The 16,134-nt window shown below is 47.9% G+C and overlaps 1 protein-coding gene across 1 annotated transcript in view; it reads right to left on the bottom strand.

Moving 5' to 3' along the window:
- The window catches only part of LOC146835223 (E3 ubiquitin-protein ligase HECTD3-like), a 387,450-nt gene that overhangs the window by 99,560 nt on the left and 271,756 nt on the right, over positions 1-16,134 (bottom strand). The window lies entirely within an intron of this gene.

The following is a 16,134-nucleotide window of genomic DNA, read 5'->3' as shown; positions in this document are numbered from 1 at the left end:
TGTTATTCTGATAGGGAGGGAGTCGGCCACACACCCAACAATTGGTGGCATTACTAGTCTGATGGGAATGATGTAACATACTAATGAATGTGTTATTGTGCAGCGCAAGTCTATAAGATAATTCATGTGGCGGTAGGTCACTAAAAGAATGTTCATCAGTTATATTGAAAGCACGTTTAGAAACAGGATAATACATATGCAACAATATACTTGCAGTAACTAAAAAACTCAAGAAAAACAAAATTAATAAAGTCACAATACAGTGGTTACGCAGTAATTTACAATACGCCTGTCGTTTCAACATTTCTCTGGTATTTTCTCTACTCAGGTCCAAGGGATACATGTCAGAGACAATTCAACCGCTTCACCTTGGAGAGGACTTAAACAATCAAATTGCTCGACTGTTTGGGCCTAAGTTTTAATTTATAGTTCTGAGAGTCATTCCTTTCAACAAAGGGAAGTTTTGAATCAGTCTGTGAGGGAGTGCAGGGCACAGAGTCTATATCCGAGGATAGTCCATGAAATTTCTTGACGTGACTGGAATGTATCCATCCTTTGCGGCCCTCCACTTTCACGGCTGTTCTTGTGGTCAGCAGGACTAGCTTCGGTGTTTTCCACCTGGGCTCCAATTGGGTTTTCCGATCGAAATTCCTCACAAACACCAGATCCCCCGGAGCAACGTCATGGGGTTTCACCTCAGTGTTGTCAGGAAAAGCTGCTGCTACCTGTGAACGACAAGATTGTAGTGCAGACATCAAGGAAGCCAGGTAATCTGTCAGCATATTACAATTAACATCAGTTATTTTACGTGGTACAGGCGTCCCCCACATATTTGGTGGTCTTCCGAAGATCACCTCATACGGGGATAGCCCTGTTCGAGAGTGTGCTACCATTCTTATGTAAAATAGTGCAACTGGTAAGGCTACTATCCAATCAACACCTTTCTCCTTACATATTTTAGACAATCTGATTTTCAAAATTTGATTATGTCGTTCCACGAGACCTGCTGCCTCGGGGTGTCGGACACAGTGGAACTTCCACTGATATCCCAACAAAAGTGAGACATGTTTCATTAATTCGGATGAGAAAGGCTGGCCGTTATCTGAATATACAACACGTGGTAAACCGTACCGTGGGAAGAATTCTCGAACTAGCTGCTTGGCAGTAGTCGGGGCAGTGTAATCTGATACGGGATACGCCTCTGTCCAACGGGAGAGAGCGCAGACAACTACTAGAACATATTTGAATCCTCGACATCGTTCCATCTGGATATAATCCATTTGGAGCACTTCAAAAGGATGATCAGGGGTCTGGAATCCACCCTGTTCTACGGGAACACTTTTTCCTGGATTAAACTGACAACATATCATACAGGTACGAACTTTTTGTTTAGCTGCTGCTCGTAAATGTTTGTTGAACCAAATGTGCTGAATGCTGTCTAGCATAGCCTTCTCTCCTAAATGTGCTGGACTGTGAACTGTAGCTATAATGGCTTGAACCATGGAATCAGGGAGAAACCATACAGATTTCTCCTTCGTCATCCATCCTTGATCTGTCTGGATCCCTCCTAGTTCAGTCCATTTCTTTATTTCTTCTGCTGTGGCATGTGTCTGTATGTCAATTACGTCAAGTGCGGGATCCTTAATTGTCATACACTGTGTTGGTGTCTGAACTATTGGCTTTGTCATGTCTAATGTGCGATTCTGAGCAGTCTGTTTAGCTGTTCTGTCAGCTAAATCATTGCCTTGAGAAATGGTATCAGTAACCTTCGTGTGTGCTTTACATTTCATAATCGATATAGCAGTGGGTAAATGTATTGCGTCTAACAAAGCATGAATGAGGGGTCCGTGCTGAATGTGGGCACCATGGGAGGTTAAATAACCTCTCTCTCGCCACAGCACGCCGAAGTCGTGTACAACTCCGAATGCATAACGTGAGTCAGTGTATACATTAACTTTCTTATTTGTGGCTTGAATACAGGCTTGTGTTAGAGCAATAAGTTCTGCTGCTTGGGCTGACAAAGTATCTATACAATTTGTCTCAATAACTTCAGTGTCTGTTGTGACTGCATACGCGGCCACTAAATCTCCTGTACTTGTTCTCATGCACGATCCGTCTACATACAACGTCAGGTCTGGATCTAACAATGGAACGTCTGTCAAGTCTTGTCTAGGTTTCGTCTTTATTTCAATGATTTCAACACAATCATGAGCTAGTGGGTCTGTTCCAATTACAGGTAATAGTGTAGCAGGATTCAATGTATTACACCGTCGGATCTCTATGTGTGGTTGAAACAATGTCAGTTCATAACCGGTAAGTCTTGCTATGGTCAAGTGTTGTGTTTGTGTTCGGTTCACAAGAACCTCTACTGCATGTGGTACTTGTACTGTCAATGGATGTCCTAACACTATGGCATCGCTTTGTCTGATTGCTAAAGCTGTCGCTGCCACTGATTTCAGGCATGCAGGCAAAGCCTGAGCTACGGGATCTAATGTACTGGAAAAATAAGCACATGGCTTGCGTGATCCTGCTTGATCCTGAGTGAGTACTGACAAGGCAGTACCTTCGCGTTCTGTAACAAAGAGTGTAAAATGTTTGCTATAACATGGTGTTGCTAAAACAGGTGCTTGACATAAAGCTTCCTTTAGGCTTTCAAAAGCTTGTGTATGTTCCTGAGTCCAAGGGAGAACAGTCGATGTGGCTGCCTCCTGTGTGGTTAACTGAATGAGTGGTTTTGCTAGAAAAGCGTACTGAGGGATCCACTGCCTACAATATGAAGTGAGGCCTATGAAAGCTCGCACCTCCTTTTGTGTCTGGGGTATTGACATGTTAGCAATTAACTGGATGCGATCTGGTGTAAGCTGCCTTCCCTCCTTGGACAGCGAATGACCAAGATAAATAACTCGCTGGACACAGAATTGCAGCTTAGAAGGAGACACCTTGTGTCCCTTGTCGGCTAGGAAATGTAAAACTGTCAGAGAAGCTTTTTCACATTCTGGCTCGCTTCTTGCGGTGATCAGCAGATCATCGACATATTGAAGCAGTGCAGTATTGACTGGCATGTGGATACTGTCAAGTTCTCGTTTCAGTGCTTGGCTGTAGATGCTGGGGCTTTCTGTGAATCCTTGGGGAGCGCGTGAGAATTTAAAACTGCGCCCATTTAAACTGAATCCGAACAAATATTGGCTTTCCGGATCTATTGGGACGCTGAAAAAGGCATTCTTGAGATCGATTACAGTAAAGAATGTTGCTTCGGAATCAATTGCTGTCAACAATGATGATATATCAGGGACCACAGGGAATTGTGGTACAATACACTTGTTTAGTTCACGCAAATCAATAACCAATCGGTACACTGGTGGGGCAGTAGGATCAGTTCGTTTAAGAATCGGAATTATCGGTGAATTACATACATTGGAGTCTGTTTCTACAACTACTCCCTGGACAATCAGCTCATCAATGATTTTCAGCAAAGCCACTACAGCATCATGCGGTAACTTGTATTGTCGCATTCGTGGTAGTACCACTCCTGCTTTCAGGGTGACTCGATAGGGTGTAATGTTCATGCAGCCAACATCCGTAGGGCCTTGTGCCCATAGATGTACTGGTAAAGTCTGTAGTCGGGGATCCATGTCTCTAGACACATAGTGACCTTTAAAATCACGTAAAAACAACCTTACTCCTTCCGGAGAACAACATATTATGGCTCCTAGTGCTTTCAGAGTTTTAATTCCTAACAAATTTTCTGGGCATGATTTAGTAAGCAATAAATCTGTAGTTCGTGTCAAAGGTCCTATCGTAAGTGGTAGAGGCTGTGATACTTCATTAACAATAGGTTTTCCCGAAAAACCAAGGGAAATATTTTGAGAGCCTGAGAGGGGTGCCCCTGGAACTTCACTACGTTTTATGGTTGTTCGACTTGCCCCTGTATCGAGTAAGAATTTTCTATCTTGACCTAATAATTCACTATGTACATAAGGTCCTTCTTGATCTACAGGAATCTCGATAAGCGGTAAGTCAACTTCCCTCTCTAGGCTGGTTCATGCGTAACGCTGATACTCAGGGTATTCATACTGTGCAGTCTGATACATTTGTCGTGTTGTGGTTTGTGTGGCAGTAGCAGGCAACGGTGGTGCAGCTGGCACAAACTGTATGGGTTGCTGTGAGGCTGGCATGGACTGTTGTTGAACTGGCATGGACTGTCCATGCTGCATAGCTCCTTGTTCATTCTGATCTTGTCTAACTAATCGTGGTCTCTCCTTTGCAATACCTGTAGCTATATTACGTTTCAGGACTGGACAATCGTGTACATAATGGCCCAGTTGTTTACAGTAATTGCAGGTTCCCTTTACAGGAACTGCAGAATCACCAGAATGTGTCACACCCTTTTTGTGACCATCTGCTGGTACTGTCTGAGAAACTAGCATTTTCATTTTTGTATCCTTCATGCGTCTATGCTCGTGTTCTTGTTCATCCCTAATTCTATTGTGATGATACTGTAACATTTGTAGCATTTGCGACGGAGTGTTACTTTGCCAGGTACTCTCGAATTTCAATATTCTATTCTTTACTGGAGGCAATGCATTTTCCACTAATTTTGTCACAAATAAATGTGGATATGAGTCACTACTTGCTTTTATACCACTATTTATACCAAAACATTTTTCAAATCGAGCATAATAATCGCTTGTGTCTTCATCTTGCTTTTGTTTGCAGGCTGTGATTGCACCCCAATCTTCCTTTTTTGTAGTTAATAAACGTGGCAGTACCTGTACTAGTAAACCTGGTAACAGTTTAACTTTATCCCCGAGCCCTGAACCTGCAGTTCGGCCCCTTTCTTCCTCTGCTAATGCTGTCCAGTCTATCTTTTGGTCACCCACTTCCCACTCTTTTTCTTTCAGTTTTTCATAAATGCCAGCAGGCAAAAGCACCTTTAATATCGTCATAATATCAGGAAAGGTGTACTCTCCCATCAGTAACATGTCTTTAATTTCTCGGTGGAAACCCGCTGGGTCTTTGTCATGACTAGGTACTACTTTCTTCATTTCCAATAATTCCATTTTTGATATGGGTGTGTAAACAAATACACGGTGAAACTCATTGTCTTCGCCTTTTATTGGGTGCACTTCTCGTAGGGGATTTTGTCTATCCATATAGTACGGCGCTCTTTCTCTGCGGGGCAGCGAGAGAGAATCCGGACTTACAAAAAGGACATACTGCTTACGTGACACTAATATCTCTTTAATTAGCTTGTTACTAGAACCTCTCCATCTGTTCGTGAGTAGTTCCGTTAATATATCAGGTAAAGGACCAGGGTCAGCATGTTGGCTCTTATATAATATGAGGAGTTGCTGAATCATATAGATTCCAGCTAAACGTTGTTCATCTGTACTGAGATTAAAAAACATGTGTGCTACGGTCTCATCACCGTATTTTTCAGGACTGTCAATCCAGTGAACGGCTGATCTGGCTAATTCTTGCTCATCCATGGAATCGAGGAGGTGGTAACCCCTTCGTTCTCGTAGTATTTTATCTGCGGCTTGAAACGAATGTTCAGGAGACTTCAGATTTATTATAGGCGTCGGATACGTTCTGCTATTATTTGGGCATACAGAGTGTATGGGATCAGAAAAACATCTAGCATTATCACAGGATCTTCCTCTGCCTACATAGGCTATGGTCTCTGACTGTCTTGCGGAATTCCCTGATTCGGACACTTCATCTTGCTCAAACTCGTCTGTTCCCAATCTTTCTTCATGAATACGCTCTATTTCTTTACGGATTTTTCGGCACATGGCTATTATACAATTTTGCTTATCGTGTCTCCCTTCTGATATATTCTGACTCCATCTTGTAAGAATAAGCATTGTATTCGGGTCTACCCCCGGGCGGTCTTGATTTCTGATCACACAGTTTATGAGGAAACGTAACAGTTCCCCCTGTATTTCTACTTTCTGGAATTCCATAGCTCTGTTAATACATCCTGGATCTCGTCCTGTTTGAACAAAATGATATATGTTATCTAGATGCGTAATCATTCCTGGTAACCTTGCTAAATACTCTGCGGCTCGCCTGATACGTAATGATGCCAGGACCATTTCGTCCTCTTTACCAACCACCGGGTCATATCTACAATTTACAAGGAGTTCCTTAAGCGTACGTTCACTTACGAATTTAGGTGTACGTGAATGCGCTGACTCTTGAAAAACAAGTTTATTTATTCTGGGTGGTGTAAAGGTAATGCTAGCACCTCCCGTGGCCCCATCTGGGGCGTCGGGTGTGAATGGATTCGTTGAACGTGACACAGCAACTATGGGTGTCGATACCCCTGTAGGATCGACTGCGGAGACAGATGCGGAAACAGATGTGCTTGCCGAAGCTTGTGTCGGGACTTGCTGTTGCACGGGGACAGATACCTGATCCTGACGTTGAACCCCTACACCAGACGGTCTATGTGGTGCGGCGTTAGCATACTCGGGAGCTGCGTCGTCTAGATATGAGGAAAGAAAAACATCTTCTGCGGTTCTGGGATGCCCTTTTGGATGTACCTTAATTGGAAATAATGGGGGTGGCAAGTCTTTTGGCATCTCTGGAGCAGCCTTAGGTAGTCCTTCGGCTAGAAGGGGATACATACCATTCATAAGAGCATTTCTTTGTCTATTTACTTGTTCTGATTTCACTCGGATACCTTCCTCAATTAATAGATTTTCTTGAACTTTATTTGAACTTTCTTTACTCCTCTCTTCTTGTCTACGTGCTTTTTCTGTTCGTCTATGAGATTCTTTACGCCATAACTCAACAGCGTCTTTCTGTGACTGTCTGACCTTTCTTTTCCATAACTCTTCCTCCACTTTCATGATGCACTCTGCATCCCAGGTTCCCGCTACGGGCCACCTTTGACTTTCCGGCAATCCCTTGGTATAATCTACCCATAGATCAAGAAACAATATGGCATCTAAGCCATGCTTATGGTACATAAAATGCCCTGGAGTGTCCCTAGGAGGAATAGGAACTGCTTCTTCAAGCACCCCTTTTCTGGTAGTAATCTGTCTTAACTTCGAGAAGAGCGGCATATTGACAACTGATCTGATACTTACTCTTGAACTCACTTAATACGAAAAACACAATAATGAACAGTGAACAATGAACACTCATTCATACCACAATATTTGAACACTTTAAACATTAAACATTAAACATTTTAACAACGACCGACAATGATGACAGTCTGCCTAACTAATCACCACGCTGAATTCTTGACAATAACTGCATACTTCGGAATACTTGATATACTGCTAAACAGTACATATACACTGCTAAACAGTGCAGACCGGATTTGTGTACCCAAATCCGTCTTGACCGGCACAACCTATGTGCGCGTCAACACGCCTCCCCGGCGATGGTACTCACCGAGTAGCTCCTTGAAACGGAAGGCCTCAGAGAATGGACAGGACTCGATGACTGCGGACAGCGGACCCTCTGGACATCGGGATTTCGAAAAACCTGGTGGGCCCCTGTATACCTCGGATCTTGCTCTCTCAGCTAGGCTCTGGTCGGGATACTTCGCACTTCTCACCGCCTCGTCTGGGTTGATCGCAGCCTCAGTCGCCCCCGCTTGACCGGAGGGAGCTTACAGGAAATCCTGCTGGTACGCGTTTATGGTCCGTCCAGTTGTGGCAGGAGACCGGGCCTGCAACGCACCGCCGGCGCGTGAGATGAGAAAGTGTCCCTGTTCGGGCGCCATTATGTGGTAAACAAAAATCTTCTTTACCGGACTGAATTTCATACGGGATCTTGAAATAAAATAAAATAGCTCAGAATAACAAGAGGCAGAATCCGTGGTATAAGAGTTTCTAAATGGGCTTTATTCCATCAAAAATGGCCGACTCGAGTCGCGGCCTTCAGGTTCCGTCACCACGAGGGTTCAGGAAGTGAAGTACAATACTTTATTGACAGACATGTATTTTTATAATAAGTACATTACAATGAAACGAATGTAGAAGGCGTAACATTTGATAAGAAAAGTGACAAAACAGGTACGTAATCGAAACTAGGCGTAATAAGGAATAAAAGAAACATGATTGGTTAGGATTATCAGACATAGGTGGATCTATAAGATAATACTTGGCATAGATGCGCGCGCAGCAGCATGACGTGTGATTGACGTGCAACTAGGGGGTGAAGGGGACTTGACATTTAGCTCTACATGTGGAGACGAGAAGTCTGGGGGGTCAAGTCAACCTAATCCCAAATCATATCTAACATCCTATGTTTAAAGAACTATGTTATCCACAAGGAAGGACTCTCGGACAGAATCTAGTCTATACTGACTGTGTGCGTGCACAAACGCCTAAGTGTCTATATGAGATGCGAGAGGCAGAAAACTTTCCATGACAGCAGGGCTATGAATCACTTGCAGGAGGACGGAAAGGCTGAGTCCTTTGCTTGTGAGCTAAAGGAAATGTTTACCTAAATCACTAGACAGGAATGCATCGGCTGAAGAGCAAAATAGATAATTCGAAGGTGAAATACAGCTTCTTGGCAGGCAGGCGAAAACTGGCCGAGGCAGGCACCGTTAGCTGCACAGGGAGTAGGACAAAGTTCATGGATACAGATGCGAGCTCAAGCTGAAGCTGTCAAAAGACAGAGAGCAGGGAAAGGCTTTGAGGACAGAATCGGGCCTACTTGCCTGAACTGTAAAAATGGAGTAACTTAGCCATATAAAGTCGGTGGCCTTTCATGCTTAGGAATCGAATATCCAGCCCATTGATGGCGGATCTGACAGAGAACATGTCGACGGTAGACACACATATGTTTGCGTCTTAGAAACTGGAACTGGAGGGAACATACATGTACTTGTAACATGCATATAGAACCGTTGGGGTCCAAGATAGGGGACATAACTGATCAGGAAAATCCACATTTCCACACTAGCATGGCATAGTCCATGTCTTTGGCCCAGTCCGCCAACCCCGGGGCTGTACCGACCCCCCAACGCTGCGCGATGTTTCGTTTGGCTACCCCCCATCCCCCTGTAGCCCATTCCTGCTCGACTGGTGTGAGGTCCGTCGCCCCCCAGATGTTCAGCAGACATAACCGAGGTGACGGGTGTATGGTCTTGTCGCAAACTCTAGCCAGTTGCCTAGTGACGCCGGCTCAGTATTCCCGTATTCAAAAGTCGATTTTGATCAGTGAAAGAAAGATAAGAATTGAGCAAGGACATTTTTTGCTTTAAAAGAGGGTCAGACAAAAATAGATCACACAAGAGCTACATGGATCAGGTGAAAAAATACACATAGGCTTATTACTAGGCCAACACGTGTTAAAAGAGCCTCCAATTCCAACATCCTAAATGAACTGACCACCCCTGGGACACTAAGATACCCATTACACAAACATGCAGCTGGGCAAAGATTTACACTTTTTCTTTAAATCCAAAAGTTACAAAATCAGAGAAACCAATAATATTGTAGTACGAGCATTTGTCTTGACACCACCATTTATCCTTAAAGCAATACTAATATATATCAGCAGACACTGGGCTACAACGTAAGATCCAAGCATCTAACTTTTAGGTGAGTGTTCTGCACCCTGCAACAACGATTTCTCCCTACTCCTGATCACACAGTGTTAGTCTATGCCTCAATTGTTAAGTGTGAAGCAGCAGGCCATAGAAAAACGCTTTCATCCCACTCCTGAAAGAAACTATGACAGATCCGAACTTGCTAGACAACTAGAAACCAATTTTTAATGTCCACTTCCTGAGTGAGGTCCTGAAATAAGCAACAGGACACCTTCGGATACATGTGAAGACGAACTGAAACTGCCTCCACAACGCTATGGGATGACCTGCTTATCGCACAGGACAAGGATGGTCAGGCTGCACTAATTGTACTCACTCTTTCAGCAGTCTCTGACATGACTGAACACACACTGCAAATCTAGTGGCTGGGGGAATAGATGTGGGTTTCTTCAGAGTGGAACCAGCGATTTCTATACGAGCGTTGTAAACCAATTTAATTGTGATCTGTAGAGTGATCCATACGCAAGGTCAATTGTGGAGTACCATATTGTTCATTCCTGTCCCTGTTATTATTCAATGCTTATACGGCCTGCTAGAGCAGGTGCTTGAAAGACAGTCCTAGATTCAAGGTGTCCCTGTTGATAACCAGTTTTAACTACACTAGAAGAAGGCATCAAGGAACAGAGTGTATTACTATATTGACTGTATTGTTGATATATGTACACATTTTTTATTTAGGGGTTAACACCTCTCAAATCCCCCCTTTTAAAATCTTTTTAGCCTTCTGTTTTTTCATGTGGTGTTAACACCTAAACTTTAAACTTTTTGTAACCCTAACCCCAATTTTTATTTTCAATGTATTACCTTTTTAATCTAGTCCAAAATTAGATACATCAATCAATCAACCAGGATTTCTAGAGCGTGGCAACACTATCAATAGATAGACATATATCCTTACAAGTGATTCACTCGCACCGCAATATCCAACTTCCTGTGCAGGTTACAGCTCCTTGAATGAAACAATTCCCAAAAATATATTAACTGTAATATATTAAATTTGTGTTCTTTACTTTGCTTAATTTCATCTTGATATTTATCCAGCCGCATCTCTATTAACGGCTGTAATTAATCCTCCAAGGCATGCGTTTCCTCTGCTATTGTTTCGTCATTCCACCTTGACATACCATTTTATAACCCTCCTGTCAAAGTAAAGCCCCAACTCTCTCATTTCCCCATCTGTAGCATCTCCAGAAGATTAATGCATATCCCTGTAGTGTTTCGCACTGGGTCATTTCGTATCAATATTTGAAATTGCTCTCAAATGTTCAAAAGAAACGTTATAAATGTATAGCTGTAAAGCAGACCAACACGGTACGAAATATAATTCAATGCAATATAAAATGTATTATCTATACTGCACAGACTCAACTCCACAAGTTGGTAGCACTTAAGATAACTAAAGTGTTAAACTCTACCTCAGATTATATGATATGTATTTTTAAAAGATGTGCAGGGAGTCCAAAACTCCCTATTCGAAAAATTATTTTTTATTCCTTTTTTTTTGCAAAAACAATTTTTATTGCATAATTCAAGTACAATAGCCATCTGCAATGACCAGCATATCATTGGTCTTCTCCTAGTAATATACTCCAGTGCATAGTACAGTGCAGACCACTTCCAACTATCAATGCTTTGCCCCCCAACACTCCCCAAACACAAATATTCCCTCCCCCCACCCGCACGTCAGTGTGCCATAGTCGTAGGTACCGTGAGAAGTCCCATCTCGTGATTGGCCGTGGGAGCGGCCGCGAGCCACTCTCCACCCCCATGATCAGGCGCCAAGCAGCAAGGAGAAGAGGAGCCCTCCCGCCCCCACGTGTGACCCGTCAGTAGCCTTTCCACCGCTACTCTGCTGCATGCTGCTCCTGTGCGTCAATGCCCTCCTCTGCTTCTGCGCCCCACCCTCGGAGGTCCACCACTAATGCTTCCCATGCATGTGCCATGGCTAATGCTTTTTCATCATTTCCCCGCAACGCTAGCTGCAGCCTGAGTGTACTCTCGCTACCCGCCCATTTTGTGAAGGTGGTTCTCCACCTCTCAAAGCTGGGGCCAGTTCTTGATTTCCAGTGCAGGGTAATTTCTCTTTTAGCCATCACCAGCCCTAGGTCGCAAAACTTGCTCGTGACTTTCGTGCGTGGAGTGTGGGGGAACCACAGCAGCAGGCAAACTCCCATGTCCACCCCCAATTCCCGCCCCGTTACGTGGGTCAAGCAATCAATGACCTCCCCCCAATAACCGCAGAGGACGCCACAGGACCAAAACATGTGCTTAAAGTCGGCCCCCTCCTCCCCACAGCGAGGGCACCGCGGAGCGGGACCCCCAAAGTATTGAAATAATTTAGCTGGCGTCAAATAAGCCCTATGCAAGATAAAGTACTGCACCAATTGAAACCTGGCATTACATGTGCTCTTCCAGGCCCGTCTCTGTAACCTGGGCCACGTCAAGTCCGGAATGGGCTTCCCGATGTCCAATTCCCATTTATCCTTCAGCGCACTCAACGGGGCTAGGTGTTCCATCGCCATTCTCTGATAGAGGCATGTAACGGCCTTGACCGTGCCCGCCGCCATGACCACATACTGACAGCCGGCAGCCGTCTGCGGTTCAGAAAGTCCCGTGTTCTAGTGCTTTTGTAGGGCTGCCACCAGAGCTGCGTGGAGTAGGTAGTCTCCCCTCGGGATCCCGAAGGAATCCTGCAGTCCCTGGAATGGCTGGAGCGCTCCATTGAGGTACAGGTCCCCCACCATCTGTAGCCCTAGGTCTTCCCACCGAGCCAGCCCCGACCAGTCCCCTCCGTGGGGGAGGGCCGTGCACATGCCCAATGGGATCTCCGGGGCGTAGGGGTGAACAGTGCCGACCCTCCGCAAGCTGCGGTTCCAACACAACCGGAGCGTCCGCTCCTCAAGCGTCAGTTGCGACAACTCTAGTCGCTGCTGGAAGACAATAAAAGAAAGGACATGCCGCGGGATCACCCTGCCCTGCGGGTCTTCGGGACCTCTAAACTCCGTTGCCACCGCCTGCGTTAGCCATTGCAGCTGGGCCGCCAGATAATACCACTCGAAGTCGGGCACAGCAAGCCCTCCCTCTGCTCTTGGCCGTCGTAGCGTGGCCAGCGCCACCCGCCGCCTGCCAGATCCCCAGATAAAACCCGTGATCATGGCTGTGAGCCTGCGGAAGAACGAAACCGGCACCCAAATAGGGAGCGTACGGAAAAAATACAACAATCGCGGGAGCGCCACCATCTTTAGTAGCGCTACCCTCCCGGCTACCGAAAGAGGTAGGGTGCTCCAGAATCTAATACTGCCCGCTAGACCTCTAACCGCCCTCCCAACATTCCCCTCCAACAGATCTTGCTGGGTGCGGTAGATATGCACTCCCGGGTACGGCAGACAGCGAGCTTCATAAAACTCCACTGGGAGCCCATCTGTGCCCGGGGTCTTCTTGTGCGCCATGTGCTTGATCGCCACACGGATCTCGCCTAGCGAGATATCCCCCCCCAGCACCTCCTTGAGAGTGGGGTCCAGTTTTGACAAGTGGGCCGCCGTCAGAAAGTCCTCCAGTTCCCCAGGGGCGTCGTGTAGGGTATTAGTATAAAGGGCGGCATAATACGCCAAGAACTGACCATTAATCTCCCTCTGAGAGTGCACCGTCACCCCCTCCCCAATGGTCAGCGAAAGTATGGGAGAGCCTCGCGCATCTGGATTCGCCAACCAGGCCAAAAGCGACCCGACTTTGTCCCTCTCCGCATGCGCCCTGGCAAGGTATGCTTTATAGTCAAAACAGCGGAGCCGCTCTACCTGCACTGCCACCTGTTCACGCGCCACAACCACCTCATCCTGTGATTGCTCCCCCAAGTGCTGTGCTCTCTCCGTGCCGCGCAGCGCGGCCTCCGCCTTCTCTATATCTCCTAATAACGTTTTCCGGACCCCGGCCGTGGAGGAGATACATATCCCTCTAATAACCGCCTTGAACGAGTCCCATTCCCACGCCCTCTTGGACGCTGTCCCTGAGTTCTCTGTAAAATAATTTGTGATGCCATCCCGGACCTCCGCATGGAAGACCGAGTCCTCCAGCATCCGCGGGTTCAGGCGCCAGGTGGGTATCGTCTGACGCAGCCTACTCCAGTGCACTATAATCAGACATGGGTTGTGGTCCGATATGGTTCTCGCCAAGTATTCACTATGGCGAGTCAGAGCCTATATGCCCGGAGAGCATAATATGCCATCCAGACGCACATGCAGCTCATGCGGGGAAGAGTAAAAAGAGTAGTCCCTCTCCAGTGGGTGGTGCTCCCTCCATGTGTCCACCAGCCCCCACGCAGTCTGCCAGTCCCGCCTACTTCTGGCCATCCTATGTATTGCGGATTGAGTCAGGGGCGGGTGAGAACGATCTAAGTGGACATCAGTGATGGAGTTAAAGTCACCCCCAAGTATGGTCGGCCCCTTTAAATACTCCGCTAAGGCGCCCGAAACACGCGTGAAGAAGGCCGCTTGCTCTATATTTGGGGCATAAAGGCTGCATAGCATCACGTCTCTCCCATCCAGCCGGCCCTGCACTGCCACAAACCGTCCCTCCGGGTCCACCTGCGAGGCGAGGGGCTGAAAAGGAAGACCAGCTCTAACCCAGATAAGGGTGCCCCTTGCAAATTTGGAATAGGTGGTGTAAAACAACTGACCCCGCCAGCGCCTGTGGAGTGCCCGCCCCTCCACCCGGTCCAAATGGGTCTCCTGTAGAAAAGCCACCTGCACTCTTCTGCGCACTAAATAAGCATGGACTTTGCAACGTTTCGTCATGGAGGTGAGCCCCCTCACATTCCAGGTTATACACTTCAACTCAGGGGGGGGTAGCCATCACATTGTGCAATATGTACTATCCAACCACTCCCCATCCTAGGCACACTGACATCACCCCACCCTTTCGCAATTCCCCAACAACCCCCAGTCCCTCCCGCCCCCAGAACAGGTTCCCAACCGTAGTTACCCATCCAAATACAATACAATTAACCAACTTCTCTGATAGCCACCAGAGCCTCACAACTAGTGTGAGTGAGGGGAGGGAGGCCGGGGCCGGACGGGTGCAGAAAGTGTTCCCAACAGAAGTCCCAGCCCAGTCTCCACCGCGCCTCCCCAGACCTATCCCGCCCCCGGTGCCCCCGCCCTAGCCCACCCCCGACCCCGCAGTCAAGGAGAGTCTGGCAGTCCCCCAAAGATCCATGGCAGTCCCATCCCCAGCGCAGAGTCAGCAGTACAGCAGTTTGCACCTCCAGCCCCCAGCTAGCCTCCTTACTGTCAGCGGCACTTCAGGAACAGTTCAAGTGTCCAACATGTCGTCCGCTGTCCCAGGTGTGACATGTGGCAGCTCCGTCACCTCGTCCTCTTCCTCCGCCTCATCACTACGTTGAGTGTCAGACCCCTTGCGGGAGTCCGGCTCCCCAGCAGGGGCGATCACAAGTGCGCCGGAGATGGCGGAGACCGCCTGCAATGCCGCTTTCCGCTCCAGCTCCGTCTGTGACGCCAGGGGGGAGCCCCTTCCAGTCGGCCGAGTCTTGGCACGCCGGCTTCGGCGAGGTTTCGGCGAAGCCCTCCGTGATTCCCGTCCAGCGGAGTGTGCCCCTGTCCCGGTTCTGTGCAGCTCCAACCAGTCCCACGCGGCGGCCGGGTCGGTGAAAAAGAATGTCTTGCCGCCCAGCATGATCCGCAGGCGCGCAGGAAACAACAGCGCATATTGGATGCCCTTGTCCCTGAGCGCCTTTTTGATCGCCAGGAACGATGACCGATGTCGCTGGACCTCGAGGGGGTAGTCTGGGTAGATAGAGACCGACGGGTTTTCCACCCGGTAGGGACCCTGATTCCTGGCCTTCTGGAGTATAATGTCCCGGTCTCTGAAGTGCAGTAGACGCACAACCACCGGATGCGGCGGTCTCCCCGGGTCCAAGGGGCGGGCCGGGACCCTGTGCGCCCGCTCCAGCGTGTAGAACGGCGTTAGCCCCTCCGGCGCAACCACTTCTCGCAGCCAAGTCTCTAAGTAGGCCAGCATGTCGGTCCCTTCGATTGTTTCGGGCAGCCCCACCACCCGTATGTTATTGCGGCGATTACGTCCCTCCGCATCCTCAGCCCTCTTCTCCAGCAGCTGCACTCTCCGTTTCAGATCATCCACGGCAGCCTCCGAGGCTTTCTGGGTTGGCGCCAGCTGTTCCAGCGTGACCTCCGTCTGCTTGACTCGGTCGGCCAGCTTCCGGTGATCCCCCCCGCAGCAACCCCAGGTACGTGGAGACTTGTGCTATGTCGCTCTGCAGCGCAATCCTCGTGTCCGAGATGGCTTGTAGGATCCGGTCCATCTGTTTTTGCTGTAGGCCCCCTGACGGGTCCCCCGTCTCGTCGCCATCGCGCTCGCCAGACGTGTCCCCGGTCGGGGCAGCGGCTCCCTGCCTCGGACGTGTCTTTCCCATCGCACTGCTCAGGGGCGGTACGTCCGGGGTCCCGCTACCCCAACCTCCTGTCGCTCGCGCTACGCCGGAGAGGGCCTCCACTCCGCGGCGGCCTGCGGACGGCAGC

Source organism: Triturus cristatus, chromosome 4_2 (genome assembly GCF_964204655.1).
Source record: "Triturus cristatus chromosome 4_2, aTriCri1.1, whole genome shotgun sequence".
NCBI classification, from domain to species: Eukaryota; Metazoa; Chordata; class Amphibia; order Caudata; family Salamandridae; genus Triturus; species Triturus cristatus.
This window is presented reverse-complemented; position numbering and strand designations above follow the sequence as displayed.